Source organism: Pongo abelii, chromosome 7 (genome assembly GCF_028885655.2).
Source record: "Pongo abelii isolate AG06213 chromosome 7, NHGRI_mPonAbe1-v2.0_pri, whole genome shotgun sequence".
NCBI lineage: Eukaryota > Metazoa > Chordata > Mammalia > Primates > Hominidae > Pongo > Pongo abelii.
This window is the reverse complement of record NC_071992.2, coordinates 33,255,666-33,281,498: the sequence shown is the minus strand read 5'-3', so window position 1 is coordinate 33,281,498 and position 25,833 is coordinate 33,255,666. Positions and strand designations below refer to the sequence as shown.

The 25,833-nt window shown below is 38.2% G+C and overlaps 1 long non-coding RNA gene across 1 annotated transcript; it reads left to right on the top strand.

Annotated features, from left to right (window-relative positions):
• The first annotated feature begins 5,165 nt into the window (after window positions 1-5,165).
• LOC129060943 (uncharacterized) lies at window positions 5,166-12,554 on the top strand. The gene is made up of 3 exons (XR_008527853.1): window positions 5,166-5,265; window positions 12,200-12,274; window positions 12,497-12,554. It is a non-coding gene; the product is annotated as an uncharacterized LOC129060943 (long non-coding RNA).
• Window positions 12,555-25,833: the final 13,279 nt, after the last annotated feature.

Here is a 25,833-nt window from a genome sequence, read left to right as displayed (position 1 = left end):
CTACGCCTACCCAAAATATATTGAAAATATCCTTCACTATCCATTTACAGCTATCAAAAGACAGGTGCTCATCTGGTATTGTGTAATACAGAATTTAATCTTGCCCAAAGAGAGGTCTGACCTTTGTCCTTGGATCCTGGGAGACAATCTCTGAGCCCTTAGAATGTTCTGCCTGACAGGACTGTCTTAGTTTAGCTAGGAGCCTTGGGCCATCCCAGATCATCTAGCAATGTGATTTATGGTAGAAGTTTTGGGTTACACAGTATCAGCTCTGCCTCCAGAGGGGCTGGAGATTGAGTTAGCCAACCATTTATGTGTCTGAAACCCAACTGAAAACTCTGGTCACCACAGCTCAGTGCTAAATAGTGCCATGTGACAACAGACACACAGTTGGCAATACTAACTGAGTATTGTTACACATCATTCCAGGTGCAGTTAACACTGGGAGAGGACGACTAGACGCTCAACGTTTTGAATTCTCCTATTCTCTGCCCCATGCTTCTCTTCCTTTGGCTGATCTTGGTATATATTCTTTTGCTGCAATAAACTGTAACCATGAGGATAATGGCTGTTAGTGAGTTCTGTGAGTGAGTCTAGCAAATTATCAAGCCCGAGAGTAGCCTTATAGACACTCATTCTTGCAGCTGGTGTCAGACGTGATGGTGGTCATGGGAACCCCCAAACTTGCAGTTGGTGTCAGAAGTGATTTCGTGGACTATTTTCCCAACTGCAAGTATGAAAACATAAACCACAAATTATAAGCAGAGAAAACCGTTTATAAGGAAGAGTAAATGAATAATATTATCTGGGAATACTCCCTTAGGAGGGATCAAAAACTCTTGCTATTTTCATTTAGAACTAATCTTGTAAAGAAATCAGGCTTTGACTAAGCCTATAAAAACATTTAAGTCAATGTTTGTATACAGTGAACTGAAATGCAAACAATTGCAAATAATAGATGAATTGATGAGGATGTAAACAATACCTTCTGAAGCTAGATATTTGACCAGAGTGTCTCAATTTCTGAAGCCCAGCCACCTGAGACACAAAAGGAGAGCTATATTTTGACTAGCTTTCTTCTTAAGAAGCAAACAACTTGTGACACATTGTGTAGTGCAAAAGAACTATTTGAGTGGATCTTTTTGCTCTTCATGTCAATTTTCCTAGTATGGTCTCCATTCCTAGTCATTATATACCCAGAGAAGTGCATTTGTTCTGACTGTTTTCAAGATGTAGAATAAAATACCACAAGAAATGATGCTTTCTGGGGTTTTCTAACTCCGAGGATGATTCTAAAGTCACTCAATAACCATCTTCAAAGATTCAAGCAGGGTTGAAATGTTATGGTCAATAGAGAAAAACGGGGAGAATTGCTGAACTAAACCCACAGGCTTGGTAGGAATGTGAACCTCTCGATATTGTCAACGTAGAGTAAGATCCAAAATGCACACGATGAAAGTCTTTGATGTTCCTTTTTATGTTTCGAAACAATGAAAGGCCTAGAGCAAGAAAGGGTGCCCTGCATAAGTCAGAAGAAAAGATATGAGAACTGTGAAGAAACAATCTCAAAAGTCAGAGGGGGAAGGCAAAAATCAATGCTAACTTTGTAGTTATCTTCATTTCTGTCAGTTCTACTTCACTTTCCAACTTGCTATCTGACAGCCAAAGATACAGGTGAAAATATTGTTTTAGCAATCCATAAATAGTGTGTGGGGTGAAATTGTTCATTTAATTAAGAACCAATACTGTGATCACAAGTATTAGTGTTTTGAACTGTTCATGGTGCCAACTGAATTCCTGGTATGAAGGAGAAGTCTACATATGGCAATATATTTGTGAAAGCAGAAAGAATATTAGTAAAAATATATAGATCTTATTTAAACCATACTATTATTCTTACTAATGATATAAACTAGATTGGACTTTGCAAATTGTTTTCCTTTGTGAATATGAGTTTAAATTTCACTGTGATATCTGGATTTTAAAATAAAAACAGGAAACTAGTTAATGAGATATAAATGAGTTCTCAAATTAAGTGATTCCAACCCAACTCCCTTCCTTCTTTGTTTTGTGCTTTGTTTTGTGTTTTGAGAAAAGGTCTTGCTCTTTTGCCCAGGCTGGAGTGCAGTGGTAGGATCTCAGTTCACTGCAGCCTCAACCTCCCAGGCTCAAGCGATCCTTCTGCCTCATCCTCAGCCTCCTGAGTAGCTGAGACCACAGGCATGTGCCACCACACCCGGCTAATTTTTTGTATTTTTAGTAGAGAGTGGGTCTCACTACATTGTCCAGGCTGGTCTTGAACTCCTGAGCTCAAGAGATCCTCTCACCTCAGCCTTCCTAAGTGCTGAGATTACAGGACTGAGCCTCTGCACCCAACCTCCTCTTCACTTTCCAATAGCATTTTCAGCCACAATATCCAGGTGATTATTTCACTCTTTAACCCTGCCAAGTGAAAATCTTAGTGAGGTCTCAGGGTCTCAGGAAAAAACCTTAAACCCACAGCAAGTTCACAGACTAATTCTTTAAAACTAGGAACATGAGGAGTCAAAATACATAAAAATAAAGAATTCAGGTAGATAGTGCCCAAGAGGAAAAAATGATAAACACTGATAGCCTTGAGAAATAAAGTGATCAGGAACAGATAAATCTGGGATAAAAATGAATAAAGGGAATTTCTGGTTTAATTTTTTTTGATGGAGTCTTGCTCTGTTGCCCAGGCTGGAGTGCAATGGCACTATCTTGGCTCACTGCAGCCTCCACCTCCTGGGGTTCAAGCGATTCTCCTGCCTCAGCCTCCTGAGTAACTGGGATCACAGGCGCATGCCACCACACCTGGCTAATTTTTGTATTTTTAGTAGAGACGGGGTTTCACCATGTTGGTCAGGCTGATCTCGAACTCCTGACCTCGTGATCCAAGCACCTTGGCCTCCCAAAGTGCTGGCATTACAGGCATGAGCCACCACACCCATCCTGGTTTAAATTTTAATGCTTACCACATTTCTTACTAAAATACTGAGAAAGATACACTTATGGTAGAAGCGTAAACTAATATTTTCTGGAGGGCAACATTGCATATTCCATCATGAACTTAAAATAGACTGGTCATTGGTTCCAGATTTTCTACTTCTAGGAATTTTTCTAAAGAAATAATTAGAGTAGCCTCATACAGTTTCATATCTATGATTCCAACAGTTTGGGTGGCTAAGGTGGGAGGATTCCTTGATCCCAGGAGTTCAAGACAAATCTAGGCAACATAGAGAAACCCCATCTCTACAAAAAAAAAAAAAAATTAATTAGCCAGGTATAGTGGTGCACACCTATGGTCCCACCTACTCAGGAGGCTAAGGTGAGAGGATCACTTAAGCCCAGGAGGTCAAGGCTGCGGTGAGTGGTGACTGCGCCACTTCACTCCAGTTTTGATGACAGAAAGAGACTCTGTCTCAAAAAAAAAAGAAACAATTAGACTGGTTTTCTAAAAAGAGCAATATAGCCAGGTGCTGTGGCTCATGCCTGTAATCCTAGCACTTTGGGAGGCCGAGGCAGGTGGATCACGAGGTCAGGAGTTCAAGACCAGCCTGGCCAACATGGTGAAACCCTGTCTCTACTAAAAATACAAAAAGTAGCCAGGTGTGGTGGCATGCACCTGTAATCCAGCTACTCAGGAGGCTGAGGCAGGAGATTCGCTTGATCCTGGGAGACAGAGGTTTCAGCAAGCCGAGATCACACCACTACACTCCAGCCCGGGCAGAAGAGTGAGACTCTGTCTCAAAAAAAAAAGAATAACATACACAAGGATGTACATAGCAATGTCATAATTCAAGTGAAAAATTAGAAGCAAATAATGCCGAAAAAGGAGATGTAGGTTAAATATAATATGGTACCTACATAATTGAATATGTTGGAGCAAAATGGTAATATAGTTGTAAGAGGATATTTGAATGCATGAAAACATATTCACAATAAAGCCGGTGAATAAAAGCAAGTGTTTAGTAAAAGAATGTTGTGGTTGAGAGCTCAGACTTTCCCACCAGACAAGCTGAGTTCAAATCCTCCATGCTTACTGGCAATGTAGCTTTGAGAAAGTTTACAGTTCCCCGGTAGTAAAACGGCGATAATAGTAGTACTTACTTCACTGGATTGTTTGGAAGACTAAATGATACAATGCATGTACAGTGGTTAGAAAAGTACCCAATACATAGTAAGGGCTCAATTAATGTTAGCTACCATTCTTATCAAAAATATCACCAGGCAAGAATTTTGTTAGAAGAGGGATGGGGAACTGGCAGTGGTAAACTACAATGTGAGCATGCAGCCCAATGAAATATTCTGAGGATTCCTTTGTTTGCAAGTACAGAAAACTTAAGTCAAATGGCTTTAAACAATAAAGATGAGAAAATGACTATTGTAACTTCAAAAAGCTAAAGATGGTATGCATTTCAGGGTTAGGTAATGCAGTGGTTTGATTCAATGGAATGCAAGCTTCAGGTATTTTTGTATCTCTAGCTCACAGAAGAGTGTCTGATGCACAATAGGTACTAAATAAATATGTTTGTATAAATTAAAGTAGGATCCCATTTTCTACTTAAACTACCATCCTTCTACCTACTGTCATGGTGTCAAACTTGCCGAAGCAATACTAGATGTAACATCTTTGGACTACACTATCCAGAAAGACAGAAAGGGAGAGTCTTATTTCATAAGTCTCAAAGAAGAGCAATGAATTTATCCTCTGAATGAAAAGACGAAGATCTCTGACTGCAGAACATAGAAGGAGTCGTGAAGTTTCATAGCAGATTTATTCAGAGTGTCAAAGATCTGGACCTGTTGATAGGATTGTTTCATGTAGTCAAACTTGGTAATGTTAGCTGACATACAAGTATTGTATGTCACTGAGAATTTCACTAAGAATAGGAAGAAATTAATTTTCTGTCTTAGCTATATATTTGAAAAGAGGTTTCAATCACCTCCAAAAGGACAAAGGTATTACAAAGCAAATCATTCACATAGACTCTAAGAAAATGGTGAATAAAATAAAATAATGAATAGTGAATAAAATAAAATAATCAAGTAGAAAAATGAATTTTAAATAACTGTTGAAAATGATGCAATAATGGCCAAGTGTGATGGCTCATGCTTATAATCCCAGCATTTTTGGAAGCCAGGGTGGGAGAATCGCTTGAGGCCAAGAGTTAAAGACCAGCTTGGACAACACAATGAGAGCCCATCTTTAACAACAACAAAAAAATGAATCAGCTGGGCCTGATGGTGAGTGCCTATAGTCCTAGCTACTCAGCAGGCTGGGGAGGAAGTATCACTTAAGCCCAGGAGTGTGACGTTTTAGTGAGTTATGATTGTACCACTACATTCTAGCCTAGGTGACAAAGTGAGACCCTGACCTTGACTCAAAAAATAAAAATTAAAAAAGAAAATACTACAATATCATTTTTGCTTCCAGCCATGATGACGTACCAGTACCAGACCTGGCTTCCTACCATAAACATGTAGAAATCTAGACAAAATATATGTAACAACTACTTTCAGACATTGAACAACAGGCAACGTAGGACTAACCAGGCAAAAAATGGCTTCTAGGAAAAAACTACAGGGAAGCTGGAAGCTGAACAACTTCCTCAGGCAGTACAGGAGGTATCTGAGTTCTGACAACCTAGAATGAAGAGTTACCACTGAACATTTGGAGCAGTCATAGAGACTCCAAAATGTCTGCACCTTAGGAGTAAGGCTTAATAGCCATGGAGTAAAGGTTGCTCTGGATCCACTCAAAAGAAACTTAAAAACACATCCCAACAGTATGAAAATGATCCAGAAAGTAAATTAACCTCCTGACACAGAAAAACTCCAAAATCTTTAAAGGAATGGAGGAAAAAAATCCAGACACTTAAAAATGTCCAGCATTCAAATGAAGATTATGCCACAAACAAAATGGCAGAAAAAATGTTTCTGATATCCAAGAGAAATATCAGTTAATAGGAATGGACAAAGAAAACATGGAAATGATTGAATTAGCAAGCAGGGACTTTATTAACAGTTACTGTAAATATATACAAGGATTTAAACATACACATGAAGAAAAGGAGGCTGATACATGGATGTTCATAGCAGTTTTATTCATAATGGTTGCAAACTAGAAACAACCCAAGCGTCCAATCAACAGGAGAATTGTCTTAGACTCCTCAGACTGGTAAAACAAAATACTATGGATTGGGTGAAAAAAGCTTAGACATTTATGTCTCCCAGTTCTGGAGGCTGGGAAGTCCAAGATTGGGGTGCCGGCATCGTCAGGCTCTTGATAAGGGTCCTCTTCCTGACTTACAGACAGCCACAGTGTGTGTTTTGGGGGTGTGGGCGGTGGAGAAAGACAGAGAGATTGAGAGTGCGCTGCTCTTTTTCTGTTCTTAGAATCATACTAAACCCCACCATGGGAGCCCCATCCTCATCATCTCATCTAAACCTAATCACCTCCCAAAGGCCTCACCTCCAAATACCATCATAATGGGGATTAGGGATTCAGTTATGAATTCTGGGGATACACAAACATTCAGTCCATACAAGAATGGATACACACAGTGTGTTATACAATGGAATATTACTAAGTGGCAAAAAGAAGCAAACTACTGATAGGCATAACAATACTAATGAATTTTAATAATGTTAAGCTGAGCAAAAGAAGCTAGAAAGAAAAGTACATAGCAGATGGCTCTGGTCTTATGAAATTGTTGAACAGCCAGAACTAATCTGTAATGATAGAAATCATATCTGTGGTTGCATGAGAATGATGTTGGGGTAATTGACTACAAAAAAAAGTATAGGAAACTTTTTGGGGAAGTGAAAATATTCCTTATCTTGATTGTGGTGGTGAATATATGGATATATACAAAGGGCATTGAAGTGTTCATTTAAAACAGGTGTATATTAATAAATGTAAATGATACCTCACTAAAGTTGATTTTTAAAATACCGCAGTGAAAATGAAAGGAAAGATCACTTTAAAAATGTACAAGGATAACAAATATCTGAAAATGATTTGCTAAAGAAAGGAGAAATTTCCATTAGTTTGCCGTACTTATTAGAATGCAAGACTTCTATGAAACAGAAGCAGAAAGCCAAGATACAAAGAAAAAAAAAGACTAAGAATAAAAGACCAATATGCATAGAAAAGAGAGAAAAAAGACTCAAGGTAGGATAATTTTCAAAAAGATAAAATCACAATAGTAGGATTTAAATGCAAATTGATTCAATGAAGCATAAGATTAAACTTGGTAAAATCTAATCAAACAGAAATAATTTGATAAATTTTTCAAAATGCAGTACAAAAAAACCAAAGTGACCAAAAAAAAAAAAAAAATGGATGGTGAAGATTACGGGTAAGAAGAAAGAAAAGAGAGCTTGAAACTAAGAGTCACAGTTATTTTCAGGAAGACACTCCAACTAGAGAAGAAGCAAACATTTAGAGCTTAATTGAAAACCACATAGAAACTGTCAAGAAAGCTTAGTGTAAAAAGCTTATCACAATCTCTTCAAAATCACTGAAAGATAACCCACATAAACACATATCCTGGAAAAAATATATAGTATTTTCACTAAACAGATAAGCCTTTAAACATCTAGATATTTTAACAACAAAATAAATAAAAATCAGACTCTTGTCAAACTCTAAAATGCTAAAAAGACAAAAAGAAATACATTTATGCTTTTAAGGAAAAATATGTCCCTCAAATTCTGATATCAGCTAAATGGCAAATTTGCATGAATAAACAGAAAGATATTTCAAAATATATACTACACAAAGATTTCTTTACCGTCTAGAGAGGATGTATTTCTTGTCCACTTGTCCAAAGGTCAGTGCTCCCATCTACAGCTAGAAAAGCCAGACGGAATACAAAAATTTTCTTTTTGAAAAAGAAAAGAGTTGCTAAGGTAACAAGAACAAAATGGACTAATACTTCATAAGGGAAGAAACAGAGAGGTGAACTGGCCTCTGCAGTTGCTTTTCCCCTGGAGGTATTGATGAATTTGAATATGGGCAAGAAGCTAAGAGTCTAGGGCAAAATCCAGGGCAACAGCTGGAAGAGGGCTGCAGCAGGAGTAAAAGGAATCAGAAGAGTTTTGGTAGAGAATTATAAGGTTTCGAGCACATGGCAGATTATTTTCCCCAGAACATGTATTGAAAACTGGAACCCATATGTGGCAAAAGACAAAAACATAACTGGGAAGACCCTGCAAAACAAAACAGAGCTCTGTTGTCGGTCTCACATGACAAAGATTAGAATTTGATACCCATGAAAAAGAGTGCTCCCAAAACACACCAACATTCTAGATGAAACTACACAAGGTCAGTCTTGAGCCAGAGGTCATCCCTCATGCAGCCATGATTTAGCACAGTTCCTTACTGAAGTAAGCCAACTGACCACCACAGTGCCAAGAGGGGAAAGTGAGCCTTCTCAGGAATCTAGAGTTTCTATATTTTTAAAATAAATAATGTCTGGCATTTATTCAAATATTCCTTCACATGTCAAAAAATAACAAAAGAAAATAAATGACCAATAGAAACAGACCCATAGGTGATCCCAATGTTAGTCTTAACTAACAAGGATTTTAAAATAACCACAGTTCAATTAATGTTCAATTAATATGAAAATGAAGAATGTGCATAAAAGAATTGAAATGCTAGGTAATTTCTTCGGTATATTCAAAATGATGAAAACAGGATCAAATGGAAATTCCAGAACAAAAAAAAAAAATCTAAAATTAAGAACTAACTAGTTGGGTTCAATAACACATTAGACACAGCATCCATCACCTGGAAAATAGGTAGCAGAAAACAAACTAAAGCAGAGAGAGGAAAAAAGAATTGAAAACACAGAAAAAAAAGCATTAGAGACACGTAGGATTTAGGGAGAAGATCTAATAAACAAGCAAGTGAAGTTCCAGAAGAAAAAGCGAAGGAAAATGGGGTAAGAGACAGATGCGAACAAATACTGGCAAAGGGTTTCTCAAAACTGATAAAACACTTCTGATCACTCATAACTTCCTGACAAATTGACCCTTTTAGCACTATAAAGTCCCTCTCTTTGTCTCTAGTACCTTTTATTTTGTTTTAAAGTGTGTTTTCTGATATTAGTACAGCCCTTCCACCTTTCTTATGGTTGCCATTTGCATAATATGTTTTCTATCCTTTTACTTTCATTCTATCTGTGTTTTTGAATCAAAATTATTTCCTTTAGACAGCATATACTTGGATCTTATTTTTATCCAATCTAATCATTTGTGCATTTCGATTGTATATTCTATTAACATTAATATTATTGATATAGATTTACATTCACCATTACACTTATTGTTTTCTATAAATTTCATGGTTTTTTATTCCTCTAATCCTTTCTTACTGTTTTCTTTTGTATTGAGTGAATATTTTCTACTAATGCATTTAAGTTTCTTTAACAATGTTTTACTTTTCTTGAGTCATTTTCTCAGTGTCTTTTGTAGGGCCTACCGACACATCTTAACTTACCAGAATCAGCTTCAGGTTGATACCATTTTAATTCCAGTGAAATACAGATATGTTATTCCTATATAGCTCTATTCCCTTTTCCTACTTATTGTAGTATTATTGTTGTATATCTGTCAATATTACCAACCCAATAATACATTGTTAAAATTCTTCCTTTATATGATTTTAGGTCTTTTTAAAGAGCAGAGAGAAGAAAGGAGAGCAAATATATATTTGTAGCTTTTGTGGTATTAACCTTCCCATTTATCATTTCTGGTTTCCTTCATTTATACTTTGATCAAGTAACCATCTGGAATCATTTTCCTAGCACACCATTGTTCCCACTCACCTACTTGTGCTGTTATTGACAAACATAACACCTTCCTATATGTTATATGCAAAGCAATATATTATCTACATTTTTTTACAATTGCTTTTTAAGTTAGGTAAGATAACAAAAGAGAACAAATATGCATTTATACTGTAATTTAATTAACCTTTTTTTCTTTACTGGTGCTCTCTAGTGTGGTGTGTGTGTGTGTGTGTGTGTGTGTGTGTGTGTGTGTGTTCATGTTTAGATTCAAAATATTTGGAGAATTCTATACCTGCAAGCCTCAATTTCCAGTAAGTCTTTATTGCCAGCCAAAAGAACCCTGATTCCCCATTGCGATATAACTCTACATATGTCATTTTAAAAATGAGAGAATTCCCTTTCCTCAATGTCCCTAAACCTTTACTAAGAAGCATATCTAAACATGCCCCAGGGATACTATTACAAAATCAAAATCAAGCCCAGGAGGAACTTGCTTGCTTAACACACACACGCACACACGCATGCACACATACACACATACTGCAGGGCCTCACCTGTTTATGCTGGCAAAACATAAGGGGAATATATATGTGAATGGATTCAGACAGTATTGGACAAGGAGGGCAGAAGACATTACATAAGACTGTATTTATTGACATAGATTTCACCACTGACACTCTATATTCTTTGTAACAGCTTGAGCAGGTCCCTATGGGACAGGGAGACCAGTAGAACATGATGCAGTGAAATTGTTTCCTTGATTTTAAAGAAAATGGGAAGATCTGAGGGTGACAGAGGCCACATGGGGCACTTAAATGCCAGAGGCATGGTCATAATATCAGGACACAAGATCAAGGGAATAACCTGGTGAAGATGTCTGGTATTTAGAGAAGTAAAGCAGACTGTGTCAAAACTTAAGCAACTTTTAACCCCAATTTCAGCTACTATTCTAGAGGACCCTCAGAATGGGCCCAAAGGGAGAGAATATTTGTATCAAACGTGAATACCCAGTGCAGGGATGCTTTTAATAATCAGGTAGAAAAATGACCTTCTCTATTGTCAGCCAACCCCCTCTTCCCTAGCTAACACATCTGCTGTTTGCTCAACTTTCCCATTAAAAGACCAACCTGGAGCCCCCAATATAATACCATGCCTTTGGGGGATAGCTACCTAGCCAGCTACCTAGCACAAGGTTAATTGCATTGGCAACCTTGCTTCTTGATAAAGGTGCCATTTATCTTCACTTATTATTTGGACTTCAATATGCTTTCCTTCTCAACTATGCTTCTACAAGTGCAACCATTACTGAATACCTCATATATAGTCATGACAGGCATGGTGCCCCAAAGGATATTGTTTCTGACCTAGGAATTCACTTCACAGTGATGGAGAAAAAATGAATAAACCAGCTACTAGTTTTATTATGTATCCCATCATCTAAAAGCAGCTGGAGCTAGACTTATAGAACATTGCAATGAGCTGTGGAAAAATGAGTCACTCCAGCTGAAAGACAGGCCACATTGCAGCCCTGAAGGACTCTAGGTATGTTCTCTTTCTTCTGCAGTCAGAATATGGGTCTAGGAAACAATGGAGCAGAAGGGGGTGTGATACCTCTAAGAATTAAACCTGGTAATGTACTTATAAAAAACTTTATACATTCTTATAGCTGTTATCCACTAGTTTGGAAGTTTTGTTTGCAAGGAAGGAGATAACCATCCCAGTGAATTGCCACCAGACTGTCTGTATTCCGTTTACCATTGGGTGAACACATAAAAATGCAGTGTTACAGGATTGCCTAGTAATTGACATGAATTATCAAAAAGGAAACAAGGTTGCTCCTTCTCCATAAGGACAAACGAAAATATGGTTAGATCCTTTCTTAACATGTTCAATGATGAGTTTTGAGTGAATGACTATGGAAGTCTCATAGAGGCAAAATTAGCTAGGTTTCTGGGTTGTCCTGAAATTGAGCAAAGAATTAGACTGGGAGAGATCCCAGTTCACTGACGTGTGGCTGAAGACAAAGGGAATATCATTCTATTCACAGCTACGCTGTACAACATTGTAGCCACCAGCCTTATGTGGCTATTTAAATTCAAATGTAAATTAATTAAAATTAAATGCAATTAAAATATTAGTTTCTCATTTCACCAGCCACATTTTGAGTGTTTGCTGGCCACAGGTGGCTTCTGCATTGAACAGTGCAGGTACAAACTATTTGCATCATTACAAGAACTTTCACTGGGCAGCATGGATCTGCAACCACATAACCAATGGAAGCAACAAGGACCATGACTTCTCTTCACACTTCCTTCCTTCTATGAATATATTTTAACCAAATTCTCTCTTCTTCCCTCTTTTTTTACCCCTGTATATAGCAGGGATCCCTAATCCCTGGGCCACAGACTGGTACCAGTCCAGGGCCTGTGAGGAACCAGGCTGCAAAGCAGGAGGTGAGTGGTGGGCAAGCCAGCCAAGCATCATCTGTATTTACAGCCTCTCCCCATCACTCACGTTACTGCCTGAGCTCCACCTTCTGTGAGATCAGTGGCAGCATTAGATTCTCATAGGACCACGAATCCTATTGAGAACTACACAAGCGAGGGATCTAGGTTGTGTGCTCCTTATGAGAATCTAATGCCTGATGGTCTGTCACTGTCTCCCATCGCCCCCAGATGGGACCATCTAGTTGCAGGAAAACAAGCTCCGGACTCCCACTGATTCTACATTATGGTGAGTTGTATAATTATTTCATTATATATTATAACACAATAATAATAGAAATAAAGCACACAATAAATTTAATGCACTTGAATCCCCTCCCATCCACATCCATGGAAAAATTGTCTTCCACAAAACCGGTCCCTGCTTCCAAAAAGACTGGGGACCTCTGGTATAGAGGTATTTCACTTTTCAGTTTTGTCATCATTTATAAAATATTGAGAAGAGATTGTAATAAAACTAGAGGAGGAATAAATTTTGGGCAGAGATCTGGGACCTGGGGAAGGGTGCAAGCAAGAACTTGCCACACTTCCAAGCTGAAAAAGCCAGAAACTTGCCCTCTCAAACCCCTTTTGGCTCTGCCATGGGCTGGAGGCTTAAGCTTAGCCCGTGGTGTGCTCTTGTTTGGGACATTCATGTGAAACAAATGATGCTTAGTAGCAGAGACTTTTCAGAAGTCTGGCAGTGGCAGCTGTGGAGCTCAGTGTCCAGAGCTGGGGTGGGGAAGGTGGCAGAGGAATTGTCTCGTGGCAGTGTCCAGGGAACACAAAGACCATGGAAGAACAGAGGCAATCAGATAGCTGCCGTTCCTGGGGGTGGCCTAGCCAGTCCTGCCATGCAGCCACCAGTGGCTTCTCCCCATGTAAAACCTTCCTTCCTATCAATTCTGTGGACAGCTCCTTATCCTTCTAGAAGATTCCTTTCTGCTTAATCTAGCCAGAGTCAGTTTCTATTGTTTGCAAGTAAGAATTCTGATGGAAATTTTAATTTTTTAAAAATTTCTAATAATAGGTTAAGTATCATTTTCCAAAAACCAAAATTAAAATTTTAAGAGGAATGTTTAGCTTTCAGAACATTGGAAAAGGTAAAAGCAAACAAAGCATATTACACAAAGTAAAAGACATAAATCCAGAAAACAACAAGAAAGCTTAAAATCTAAAAATATAAAACAAGATAACAGAGATGAGGCCAAGCATATAAGTTATGATAATACATTTAAGTTATTTCAACTCCCCATTTAAAAAAAGATTTTAAAAATCTAGACATATGCTATTTAAGCTTAAAGAGACACATTAAAATGAGAAATGTTTTGAAAGAATAAGCAAAGGCTTACCAGACAAATGAAATTTTAAAAATAGAAAGGATGGCCCCTTTGATTTCAAACAAAATTTAATATAAGGTAAAAAAAAAAAAAAGATTTCCATAGAAAAGAAGGTCATTTTATATTCATGAAAGGCAAAATCTACATAAAATTTATAATACCCATGAACCTTTATGTTTCATATAAAAGCATCAAATTACGTAAAACAAAAAATAGGATTGCTATGAGAGATTGTAAAACATCTCTTTCCGCATTTTATAGATCTATTAGCAGAGAAAGACAAATGGAGATAGAACTAGGAGGTGGAATAAATTTGGTAGTATGATCACAGATGTGTCCATTCATTCCTCTTCAAATCCATGCAAATAACAAGAAAAATAATTTTAAAAAAATGTACCGCCATGCTGAAAAGTAAGTGATAGTACCAATCAGTGCACCAGAAATTTTAAATAATCTTGGAAAATCATACATCACTAAGAGGAGAGTGATAGGGAAAAAATGGAAGAGAAACTTCAGCCTAAAACAACTAAGAATAATAACAAAAACAACTATTGAAGTAAAAGCAATTCTAAGTACTTCAAGTTCAGTTATTAAGGTTAAGGGGATACAAAAGAAGGAAAGGCTATTGGTCAAACAAGATGACTAATTAAAGAAACTGTGTCACCAAAGGCTGTGTAGGCAGCCCCCTTCCTTCCTATCTGATTCTTACAGTGAGCAGCAGATAAAGAAGGCTTCTGCCCTATGATAAACTCCAAGAACTTTTAATACACTTACAGGAAAGATCTGCCTGAGACCATTTCCTAGCACTGTGGTTAGCAATCTTGGTTGTAAATTAAAATCAACTAGAAAATTTAGAAAAATGCCAGCATCCAGGCTGCTCCCCAAACCAAATAAATTAAGATCTCAGGGTGGGGGTGGGGGTAGGGGTAAGACCAAGGCTTCAGTAGTTTCTCAAGCTTCCCAGGTGATTGCAATGAGCAAACAAGGTTTAGAGCCACAGGCTTTGTAGAAATGTTGGGGCTGAAAACAGAAGAGCAAAGACCAAAGTACTGCTAAACTTCGAAGTGAACAACAAAGGAAGAAAAACATTGAAAGGGAACAGAGGCTCTGGCTTTAGCCCCTAAGTAAAAGCAGGGAGCACAGCTCTCAGAAATGGGAGATTTGACCCCTAGAACTTGGGGTTGACTCTTGTGTAAGAAAAGCCTGTCAATGAGAACATTTCCAGCTGCCACCATCACTCACAATCCCCAAGAGTGATTTACGCCCAGAAGATTATGGTCTCACACAACCTACTTGGCAACAATACCCACCTCCCCCTAGACCTCCTGAGACAGGGTTCTGTATTCAGACCACCAAGAGGCAAAAGGAGAATCTCAAATAAAAATATGGGCAACCAAACAAGAATCACACAACATTTGAGGAAAATTAATATCCACAAAAGACAGAGCCAAATTCAACAAACAGAAGACAAAGGAAAATAAAGTTTTAAAATAAGGCAGTTAATAACCTCAGAGAAATAAGAAAAGCCTTCTATAAAAATATAACAAAAGAGATCTTAGAAATTAAACATATGGTCATGTTTAAAAACTCAACTGGTAGGCTGAAAGGGAAAATGGAGCGATTAAAATCAAATTGAACTAAAGAATTCTTCATAAAACATTAAAAATCACAAAAAGAGGTGGAAAATATGAGATAAACCTTCAGTTGCATAAAAAACAGATCCGCAAGTTCTACAATAGCAGAGAGGAAATAAATATAATACACACAGATATAAAATTTTATGTGTGTGTTTATGCGTGTATCTATGTGTATGATGTGTATTATATTTACACACAGAATTATATATGCATATTATGTTTATAGAGAGATCTGTCTGTGTGTGTGTGTGTGTGTGTGTGTGTGTGTGTTTGGGTATACACACAGAAAAACTTCCAGAACTGAAAAAAAGACCCACATCTTCAGAATTAAATGCTTACTAAGTATCAAATGGTAGGAAAGAACAAGACTGCTCTCTTTTAAAAAGTTGGTGCAGCTCAGAACTACACAGATAAACAAGAGAACCTAAAAGTTTCTAGGGAAAAATTTCAAGGCTACCGAAGGAAATAGTGTTATCTTGACTTGTCACTAGCAACAGTGAAACTGATGAGGCCATGGAGCAGTATCTTCAAGTTCTGAAGAAATAATATCCTAATAGGTAGTGACATACAATAAACAATAAACATATATGAGTAAAGTGTATAGTATGTCAATAGACAACAAGCAGCAGAGAAATAAGAAAAAAAAATAGAGCAAGAGAAAGGAAATTTGGAAAAGCAGGGAGGTAAAACGGAGGGCAGGTTGCAGTATCAGAAAGTGTGGTCAAGGAAGGGCTCATTGAGAAGCAAGGTTTGGGCAGACATTTGAAGGAAGTGTGAGAGGATATTGAGGAGACATACAAGGAAAAGAATTCCAAAGAGTGTATATAAATCTGTGTGTGTGTGTGTGTGTATTAATGGGCAATAAAAGAAAAATAATAGCAGAGAACAATGATGAGTTTGAAGATCTGGGGGCTGATCAAAGAAAAGACAGAAAGATAGAACAAGAAGGCAATATTGCACAATGCAAGCTTTATTGGACAGGATTGCAGAAAAGGGAAAGTCCTCACAGCAGAAGACTTTCCAGAGACACCCAGAAGAAGAGGGCACGGGAAATCCCAAGGGAGACAGGGATGGGTGAGGGGGCACATGTGTCCAGGTGGTATTGCTCAGAAGCAATACAGGGAGTCTCTGGCTCAGAGAGCTCAAAAGGGCTGCAGCAGTTTGGGGTCTTTTACAGCTACAAGGTTTGTCTTCTCTGTGGCAAGCAGATGTTAAATGCAGTTGTGTAGAGGATGCAAAGCAGGAGAGCTGTAAGTGGCTGAAAATACGCTTATTTGGGCTACCTTTAAGCAATTGGCTGTGCAAGAATTTGTGTTTGGCCCTGGCAGGTTCTGAGCTAACCATTCTACCGTGCTGTGAATAAGCAAACAATGTAGGGGCCAATAAACAGGGGCCATCTTTCACTCATTTCTATAAGAAATATTCCTTTCAAAGTCTTAAGTTATGAAAATTAAAGCATATGATACTACCCAGTAATCTAGAACCTAACAAAATGGACTGTATTCATATGTGATATATAAATCTGTTATCATAGGAAAGAAACACTATAACCTCAAAAACAGCTTTTTCTTTATATTCCTGTAATAATTTTATACATGTCCATATATTAGTTTGTATCACTCTGCATTTTACTACAGTATTGGTTGATATGTCTATATTTCCTACTATACTGTTAACGCTTTAAAAACAGCAACTTTTTCTGGTTCTTCTTAGTGCCCCAAGAACCTAGAATGAGTTTCCAGTACACAATGGACACCCAATTAATATTTCTTAAGAGTGAATGAAGGAAAATAAAGAATAGAATTATATGATACCCTCAAGTCCTGACTTGACCACTACGCAATCTATGCATGTAACAAAATTGCATTTGTACCCCATACATTTAAACAAATTTTTTAAATGAATAGAATTATACCATCTCTCCAAGTCCACAAAGAAATCAAGAATAATTCTATTGTAATCCATATTTATTTTCAGGCTGTATATCCCTTTTTAGCTTTATTGTTCTAACACATAAAAACAATCTTCAGTCATATGTCAAATCAGTGAATACACTAGCAACTCATCCATATTTTTAAAACATAATTTAATTATTAAGAAATATTTATTAATTTCATCCCAGTATTTTTGTCGATGGCTGAATCCCTAAATGGAATAATATTAGTTTACAACTTGAAATGACCTGGGTTGCAATTTTAAAAGTACTCACTAAAAATGGTTTAAATATTGGAAATTTATGATCCCACACAAGTAGGAGTTTAAAGGCAACTGGCTCAAGTTTGTCTAATTGACTGCAACATATCTGGGCTCTAGTTTTGCTTCTCTATAATGTTTTTGCTTTTCTTTTGGGGTACAAGATGGCAGCCACACTTCTGAGCATCATGTCCTTATACAATAACGCTCAATGGCAGAAAGGGAGGTAGAATTTCTCCATGGGTCTCTCTCTTTGTTAGGGCAAAATAGTTCTCCCAGAAGGTCCCCTATGTCTTGTTGGCTAGAACCTGGTGCTGTTTCCACTTCAAAGCAATCACCCACACGAGGAACCTGACTCGTCCATCAAAAAGTTAGTAGGGCCAGACACGGTGGCCCAAGCCTGTAATCCCAACACTTTGGGAGGCCAAAGTGGGAGGATCATTTAAGCCCAGGATTTCAAGACCAGCCTGTGCAATATAGCAGGATCTCATCTCTACAAAAGTAGAAAAACTTAGTCAGGCATGCTGGCTTATTCCTGCAGTCCCACACTTGGGGAAGCCAAAGTGGGAGGATCACTTGAGCCTAGGAGTTCAAGACCAGCCTGGGCAATACAGCAGGATCTCATCTCTACAAAAAATAGAAAAACTTAGCCAGGCATGGTGGCTCATGCCTGTAGTCCCAGCTACAAGGATCACTTGAGTCCAGGAAGTGAGGCTTCAGTGAGCTATGACTGTACCACAGCACACCAGCGTGGGTAACAGAGCAAGACTCTGATTTAAAAAAAAAAAAAACAAAAAAACAAAAAAAAACATGAAGAGGAAAGAATTAGTGGCTCCAGTTCTACTAAGATGTACTAAGATGATGCATTTGGAAATGCAGGGAGGTAAAACGGAGGGCAGATTGCGGTATCAGAAAGGGTGGCAAAAATCCTTGGACAGAATACATAAAGTGAGCATCTGGAGGCTGATTAGCAAACAATAGCAGGCATATTTGGGAGGAAAATCAAATCCTGAAAGTAACCTAGAAGGCAGTGAATTTCCTGACATCTTTTCATTCCATATCTTCCAGCTTAGACTGTAGGGCAATGCAAATCCAGGAACTGCACAGCAATTGCGGGCAGAAAAACTTCCCAGAGAAATCCTCTGTTTCTAACAGAAAACCTGAAAGAAGGGCCCCCGTGGGATGGAGGATCCACGGGCAAATCCTCATTTTTTTTTCCTCTTTTTATTCTCCCTGCCCTACACTGAAGCAAGTCCCAGTCGTGAAGCTGCATTCTCAAGGCAGCAACATAGACAGATACAGCACTAGGCACACAGCAATGTTAGGCATGACACTGAAAGAAAGTACTTCTCTCTGACCCGAATAACTAAGTAAACAGGTCACTGTGGTCCTGTGTTCTCCTAAAAATTTTATAGTCTTACAGTGAATATTTAGAGCTATGAGTCAATTGAGCTAATTTTTGGTATGAGGGATAAAGTTGAGGATGCATCTCTCTGTTTACATGTGAATGACAGATTGTTCCAACACCATGTGTTGAAAAGACCATCCTTTCTCCATTGAATTACTTTACACTTTTATCAAAAATCAAATTACCGTATTTGTGGAGGTCTATTTATGGGGTATCTTTTCTGTTCCATTGATCTATGTATCTATCCCATTGCCTTGATTACTGTTGCTTTATAGTAAGTCTTAAAATCTAGTAATGAGATTCCTTTAACTGTATTCTTTTTCTAAGTTGTTTTAGCTATTCTAATTCCATTGCTTTTGCATATAAACTTTAGAATCAGCTTGTCTTTATTTACAAGAAAAAACTTGCTGGGATTTTGATTGGTGTTGCATTAAGTCTATAGATCAGTTGAGGGAGAATTGACATCTTTACTATGTTGAGTCTTCTAATCCATGAATACCATGTGTGGCTCCATTTATTTGTCTTCTTTGATTTTTTTCATCAGCGTTTTGTGGGTTTCAGCATACAGATCTTATGCATGTTTTCTTAGACTTATACCTAAGTATTTCATTTTTTGGAGCTATAGTAAATGATATCATTTTCAGATTGTGGTTTCCAATTGATTGTTACCAGTTTATGGAAAAACAGTTGGTTTTGGGTATTGGCCTGTGTCCCGCAATTTTGATAAACCTACTTTTCATTCTAGAAACCTTTTTTCTAAATTCCTAGATTTTATAAATGTTCTTGTTGTCTGCAAATAGGGGCAGTTTTTTTTCTTCTTCCAACCTCTATGCCTTTTATTTCTTCTTATTGCTTCAGTGGACTGGTTAAGACATCTAGTCCTGTAAATTATAGGACTGGGGAGAGTGGCGTTCCTGCTTTGTTCTTGATTTCAGAGAGTAAGAATTCAGTCTTTCAGCATTAAAAATGACGTGAGCTATACAGTTTTTTTATATGTGCTTTATCAGGCTGAGGAAGTTCCTTCTATTAGTAGTTTGCTGACACTTTTTCATGAATGGCTGGTGAATTTTTCAAATGCTTTTTCTGCATCTGTCGATATGATCAAGCGGCTTTTCTTCTTTACATCATTAATATGATGAGTTACATTGACTGAATTTTTTTAGTATTGAACCAGCATGACATGCCCTTGATAAGCCTCACTTCACTGTGCAGTATTTTTTTTTGCTTATTGTTTTCGTTTTTGTTTTTGAGATGGAGTCTCACTATGTCACCCACGCTGAAGGGCAGTGGTGCTATCTCAGCTCACTGCAACTTCTGCCTCCCAGGTTCAAGTGATTCTCCTCCCTGAGTTTCCCAAGTAGCTGGAATTACAGGCACACACCACCATACCCAGCTAATTTGTGTATTTTTAGTAGAGACAGGGTTTCACCATGTTGGTCAGGCTGGTCTCAAACTCCTGGCCTCAAGCAGTTCCCCAACCTTGGCCTCCCAAAGTGCCAGGATTACAGGAATGAGCCACTGTGCCCAGCCCAGTATTTTTTAATATATTGCTATATTCAACTTGCCAATACAGTAGTCTCCTCTTATTCATGGTTTCACTTTCTACAGTTTCAGTTACCTATGGTCAGTGGTGGTCTGGAAATATTAAATGGAAAATTCCACAAATAAACAATTCATGCATTTTAAATTGCACTCCACTCTGGATAGCATGACAAAATCTCGCACCACCTGGCTCTACCCTACCAGGGAGGTGAATCCTCCTTTTGTGCAGGGTATCTATGTGTCTATACCCCAACACACACACCTGATAGTCACTCAGGAGTTGTCTTGTTTATCAGACCAACCATCATAGTATCCGGTATTGTGATGCTTGTGTTCAAGTCATTCTTAGTTTACTTTGTAATGGCCCTAGAGCACAAGAGTAGTGATGCTAGCCATTCAGATCTACCAAAAAAGAAGCCATCAGTGCCTCCTTTAAGTGAAAAGGTGAAAGTTCTTGACTTAATATGGAAAGAAAAAAAATCGTATGCTGAAGTTATTAAGATCCATGATGAAAACTAATTTTCCATCTGTGACTTTATCTGTTGTGAAGAAGGAACAAGAAATTCATGCATAGTATATATAAGGTTTGGTATCATCTGCAGTTCCAGGAATCCACTGAGGGTCTTAGAAAATATCCCCCACCAATAAGTGGGACTAATGTATTTTAATGAGGATAGATATGTCTATGAGGGATAATGACATGACATTTTTCTTTTGTCATGTCTTTGATTTGGTTTTAAGTTAATTCAGGTCTCATTAAATGAGCTTTATGTGGTTATTAAAATGACTCAATTAAAATCCACCATCTTGCTAGCTGTTTTATATTTGTCCTATCTATTCTTTAGTTTCTGCTCTCCTTTTCAGGCTCTTCTTTTGTTAATTGAATGTATTTTATTATTCCATTTTATCTTCATTATTTTTTGTTGGTTGTCTTAGGTTTTAAAATATACATCTTTAATTAACAAGAGCCTACCTTCAAATAACATTGTTTCCTGTGCTATGTAGGGACATCACAATAGTTAGTCCTAATTCCTCCCTCCCATTAATCATACTATTGCTTTCATACCCTCTACTTTTATATATGCTGTAAACACACAATACAGTGTTACTGTTTTTGCTTTAGAAGTTATCTTTTAGAGCAGATTCTCTAAACTTCAGAAATATTAATATTTTGGACTGGAGATTTCTGTTTGTCTGAGTCTGTCCCATGTACAGTAGGACGTTTAGCAGCATCCCAGACCTTTACCCACTAGCATTAGTAGCACCACCCCAGCTGTGACAATCAAAAATGTCTCCAGACATTGCCAGTGTTCCTATGGGGAAGAATGGTAATGGAAAGGGATCTAACTGGGGTCAGAACCATTGTTTTAGAGTAATTAGGAATATTTAGAAAATTAATTTAATTTTACCTTCATTATTTCCATTTTCACCACCTACTACACTTATACCTAGGCAAGTATAGCTAATATTTATTATAGTGTAAGAATTATACAGAGTAAGAGACTTAAAAAAGGCATAACATAGGGGACTGAAGGTATGGTTTTCAAGGAAGAACTCTTCTCTCATTATGTCCATGAATTACAAACACAAAACACTAAATAGAAAAGGTTGAGGTGGTGTCAGGTGCAGTGGCTCACACCTGTAATCCCAGCACTTTGGGAGGCCAAGGCAGGTAGATCACTTGAGGTCAAGAGTTTGAGACCAGCCTGGCCAACATGATGAAACCCCCCAACTCTACTGAAAATACAAAAATTAGCCAGGCATGGTGGCACGCACCTGTAATTCCAGCTACTCAGGATGCTGAGGCACAAGGATCTCTTGAATTCAGGAGACAGAAGTTGCAGTGAGCTGATATCACACTCCAGCCTGGGAGACAGAGTGAGACCCTGTCAAAAAGAAAGAAAAAAAATGAAAAGAAAAGAGAGTGGAAGAGAAGATAGAAAGGAAGGGAGAGAGGAGAGGAGAGAGAGAGAGAGAAAAGAAAATAAAAGTTGAGGGAAAGGGTTCTAGGTGAGACAGCTTTAGGGTAGTCAGTATCTTAAAGAAAGAATGAAATTTATTTCCTCGTATAGGTCTACATTGCAGTCTGATATATTACTTTTTTCTGTCTGAAGAACATCTTTTAATATTTCTCATACAGTAGGTCTGCTGAAAATGAATTCTTACCATTTACCTTGAGTTTTTAAGGTATTTTCACAAGGTATAGAATTTTTGGTTAACAAATACTTTTCTTTCAGCACTTCAGAGTTGTTGCTCCATTGTCTCTGGCTTGCATAGTTTCTGACAAAAAGTTAACTGTAATTCTTTGCACCACTGTACCTTTGTTCCTCTTTATGTAATGTTTCATTTTCTCTGACTACCTTTAATATTTTATCTGTTTTTTTGGTTTTATACTATGCCACAGCATGTGTATGTAGGGACAGGAGTGACTGGTTTTTGTTTTTTTGTTCTTGCTGTTCTCTGAGACTCCTGGATCTGTGGTTTGGTTTCTGTCATTAATTTTTGAAAATTCCCAGCCATTATTTCCACAAATATTATTTTCTGAACTGTCTCCCTTTCTTCTCCTCCTTTGATTCCAATCACACATATGTTGGGAAACTTGATATTGTTCAACAGCTCTTGGATGTAACAGGAAGTTATGATGTTGGGAATACAGTTTGAACCTCCTCATCCTCCCGTACACCTATACAATGGCAAGTATAGCTAATATTTATTATGGTGTGAAATAACTATTATACAGAACCAAAAAAAGGAGTAACATAGGAGACTGAGGGCATGGTTTTTGAGGAAGGACTCTTCTCTTTTTATGTCCTTGGATGACAAACAAAAACACTAAACAGAAAAGCTTGAGGGAAAGAGCTCCAAGTGAGACAGTTCTGGGGTAGTTAATATCTTACTCCTGATTTCTTAGAAAGCAGAGCCTGAAGAATGAAAGCGCTGACCCTTTAGTTGGGAAATGAAAGGCTAGAAGAATGAGGGTGAGAGGAGAAAGAAGCAACACAGGGCCAGGAAGCAACCATGTCTGCCCAGCTCTCAGGACTTCTTAAGAAAATGTGTGAATGAAATCTCACCTTGGAGTAGTCATTGAAAGAAAGAAGGAAGAGAGGACTCCTGTCTTTCATTTTTCTTTTGTCAAGTTTTACATGCAGGGAGCTAATCACTCCTCACACACACTTCTGGATTGCGTCATTTAATCCCCTGAGTACCACTTAAAAAAGCAGGTCCTAAACTCCAGAATGTGGCCTTTCACCCACGTCCAGAAGGAGACAGGCTACGCAGCATAGCTATTACACCAACCCATAAAGAGAAAGGTGGGTGGGAGGCAATCTGAGAAGGTAGATGTAGTTTGTATTCAGCATTGTCTGCTTGAAGTTTGCCTTAGCTCCATCCCTGATGGCTGCTGGCTTGGCTGACCTGTTTGGTTACTACTGCATCCTCTCAACCCATCACTGACTCAAGCCAACCTTTCCAAGTAATATTCCTCCCCTAGACCTAATGTGATGTTGTCTTCCACCAGCCTCCAGTTAGAAGCAACCTATCATCTGTTACTTATTTTTTCAAGGCACTTAAAGTTGTTTCTGCTAGCCAGCCAAATTTTCTAGGAGTAAGGTTCCTGTGTTCAGGCAAGTAAAAACTATTTAGATTTCTATTCTGAATATTTGGGTTATGCATTTAATTTGACAAACATTAACTTAGCATCTACTCTCCGCCAGGAACTACTCTGTATTCTGAAGAATGCAGAAGAAACAAATTTCTTTTATCTCCAAGTCCCCTTCTGTCTCATTTCTTCTGTTTACATTTGCTCTATTTTATTGCTCCTGAGCAGGTCCAAAAGAAGAGGAGGAAATGGAAGTAAGATTCATTTCAAAGCAACAGACAGCTTTTAGAATAGTTCTAAAGAAAGATTGCAATATGCAGCTAAAACTCGTCTCTAAATTACTGCTGTTTCATTAACCCTATCTCCCATCACCCATGAGAAACAGAAAGTAGACTGCTGCACTTTGATGAGAAAGTACTTGTACAAATAATCTGAATAAACTTTATCTTCACTTTACTGTAGAAATCATGTTAGATCCAGGACTGAAGACTAAGATAATCTCTTGATGTATCTTTAGAGAAAATAGGGTTTAAAATGTAGCTGGTTGAGAGCATCAGGAAGAATAGTTAATGGGTGCTGGGTTTAATACCTAGGTGATGGGAAGATCTGTACAGCAAACCACCATGGCACAGGTTTACCTATGTCACAAACCTGCACATCCTGCACATGTACCCCTGAGCTTATAATAAAAGTTGAAGGAAAAACATAATTAAATAATACTCATCCATGTGGGGGGCAGCCATGGAAGCTTCTGACTGGTTCTGCCCCTCCTTTATCTTGAGCTCTCCAAGGTTCTGACCTGACTCTCAACCAACAACCAACTTCCCTGTGAGCACGTGTGTGTGTGTGTGTGTGTGTGTGTGTCCTTCTAAAAGAGTTTTTTTTTTTTTCATTGATTTGCAGGATAAAATTTGTCAGCCCGTTCCCTGACTTACAGTTAATAAAATCTTCTGACTACTAAAAAAATTAAAAATTAAATAAAATGTAGCTGGTTAGTATTTGATCATTCATGTCACCTGCCTTGGTAGTAAAATGGGAAAAGTTCCCTTGTTCCCCTCGCAGGGTGTGCCACAGGGAGAGTGGCTCACTTCTCTGGTGCCCCACTGCTCAAACCTCAAGGGGGAGCATGCAGACGGGCAGGCTGTGGGGCTCCGACCCCACAGCAGTGTCTAGGGGCAAATGTTTACAGCTCCTGAAGCCCCAGTGGGCATGTGTTCTTGGTTTACAACTCTGAAATATTTAGACATACCGTATATGAGACTCTACCTACACTCTTGGCCTAGGTCCCACAAATATTAGGGTGGGCCTGGTTCTATACACAGCTTATAGAAACTAGTCTACTTTCTTTATAATTGTATTATCATGCCTTAGTGGCTTGATGATAAGAGCTTGAGCTTTGTAGACCTACAAGCTCCACCTTAAATCACGCCCTGGAAGACTGTATCCTCCTATCAATCACAAGACACAGCTGAGGTAGACAGACCTCTGTGCACACACTAGAAAAGCTGACCTCCATGATCCATGCCACATCGGAAGGGCAGTTTGAGAAAGTGTGCTCTTTCAGTTTAGCTGTCTGTAGGTGGCTTGTGTTAATCGGCTCAATTAGACCCTTTGCCTTATCACAAGGACAGAGGGCTTTCTATATCCCAGGGTTCTTGCCTTGGTGTACCAGCAGAATCAGATCACACATGGGCTTGGAGAATGAGTGCAAAGATTTTAGCAAGTGGAAGTAGCTCTGAGCAGATGGGGGAGCCAGAAGGGAGATGGAGTGGGAAGGTGGTTTTCTCCTGGAGTCGGCCACTCAGCAGTGG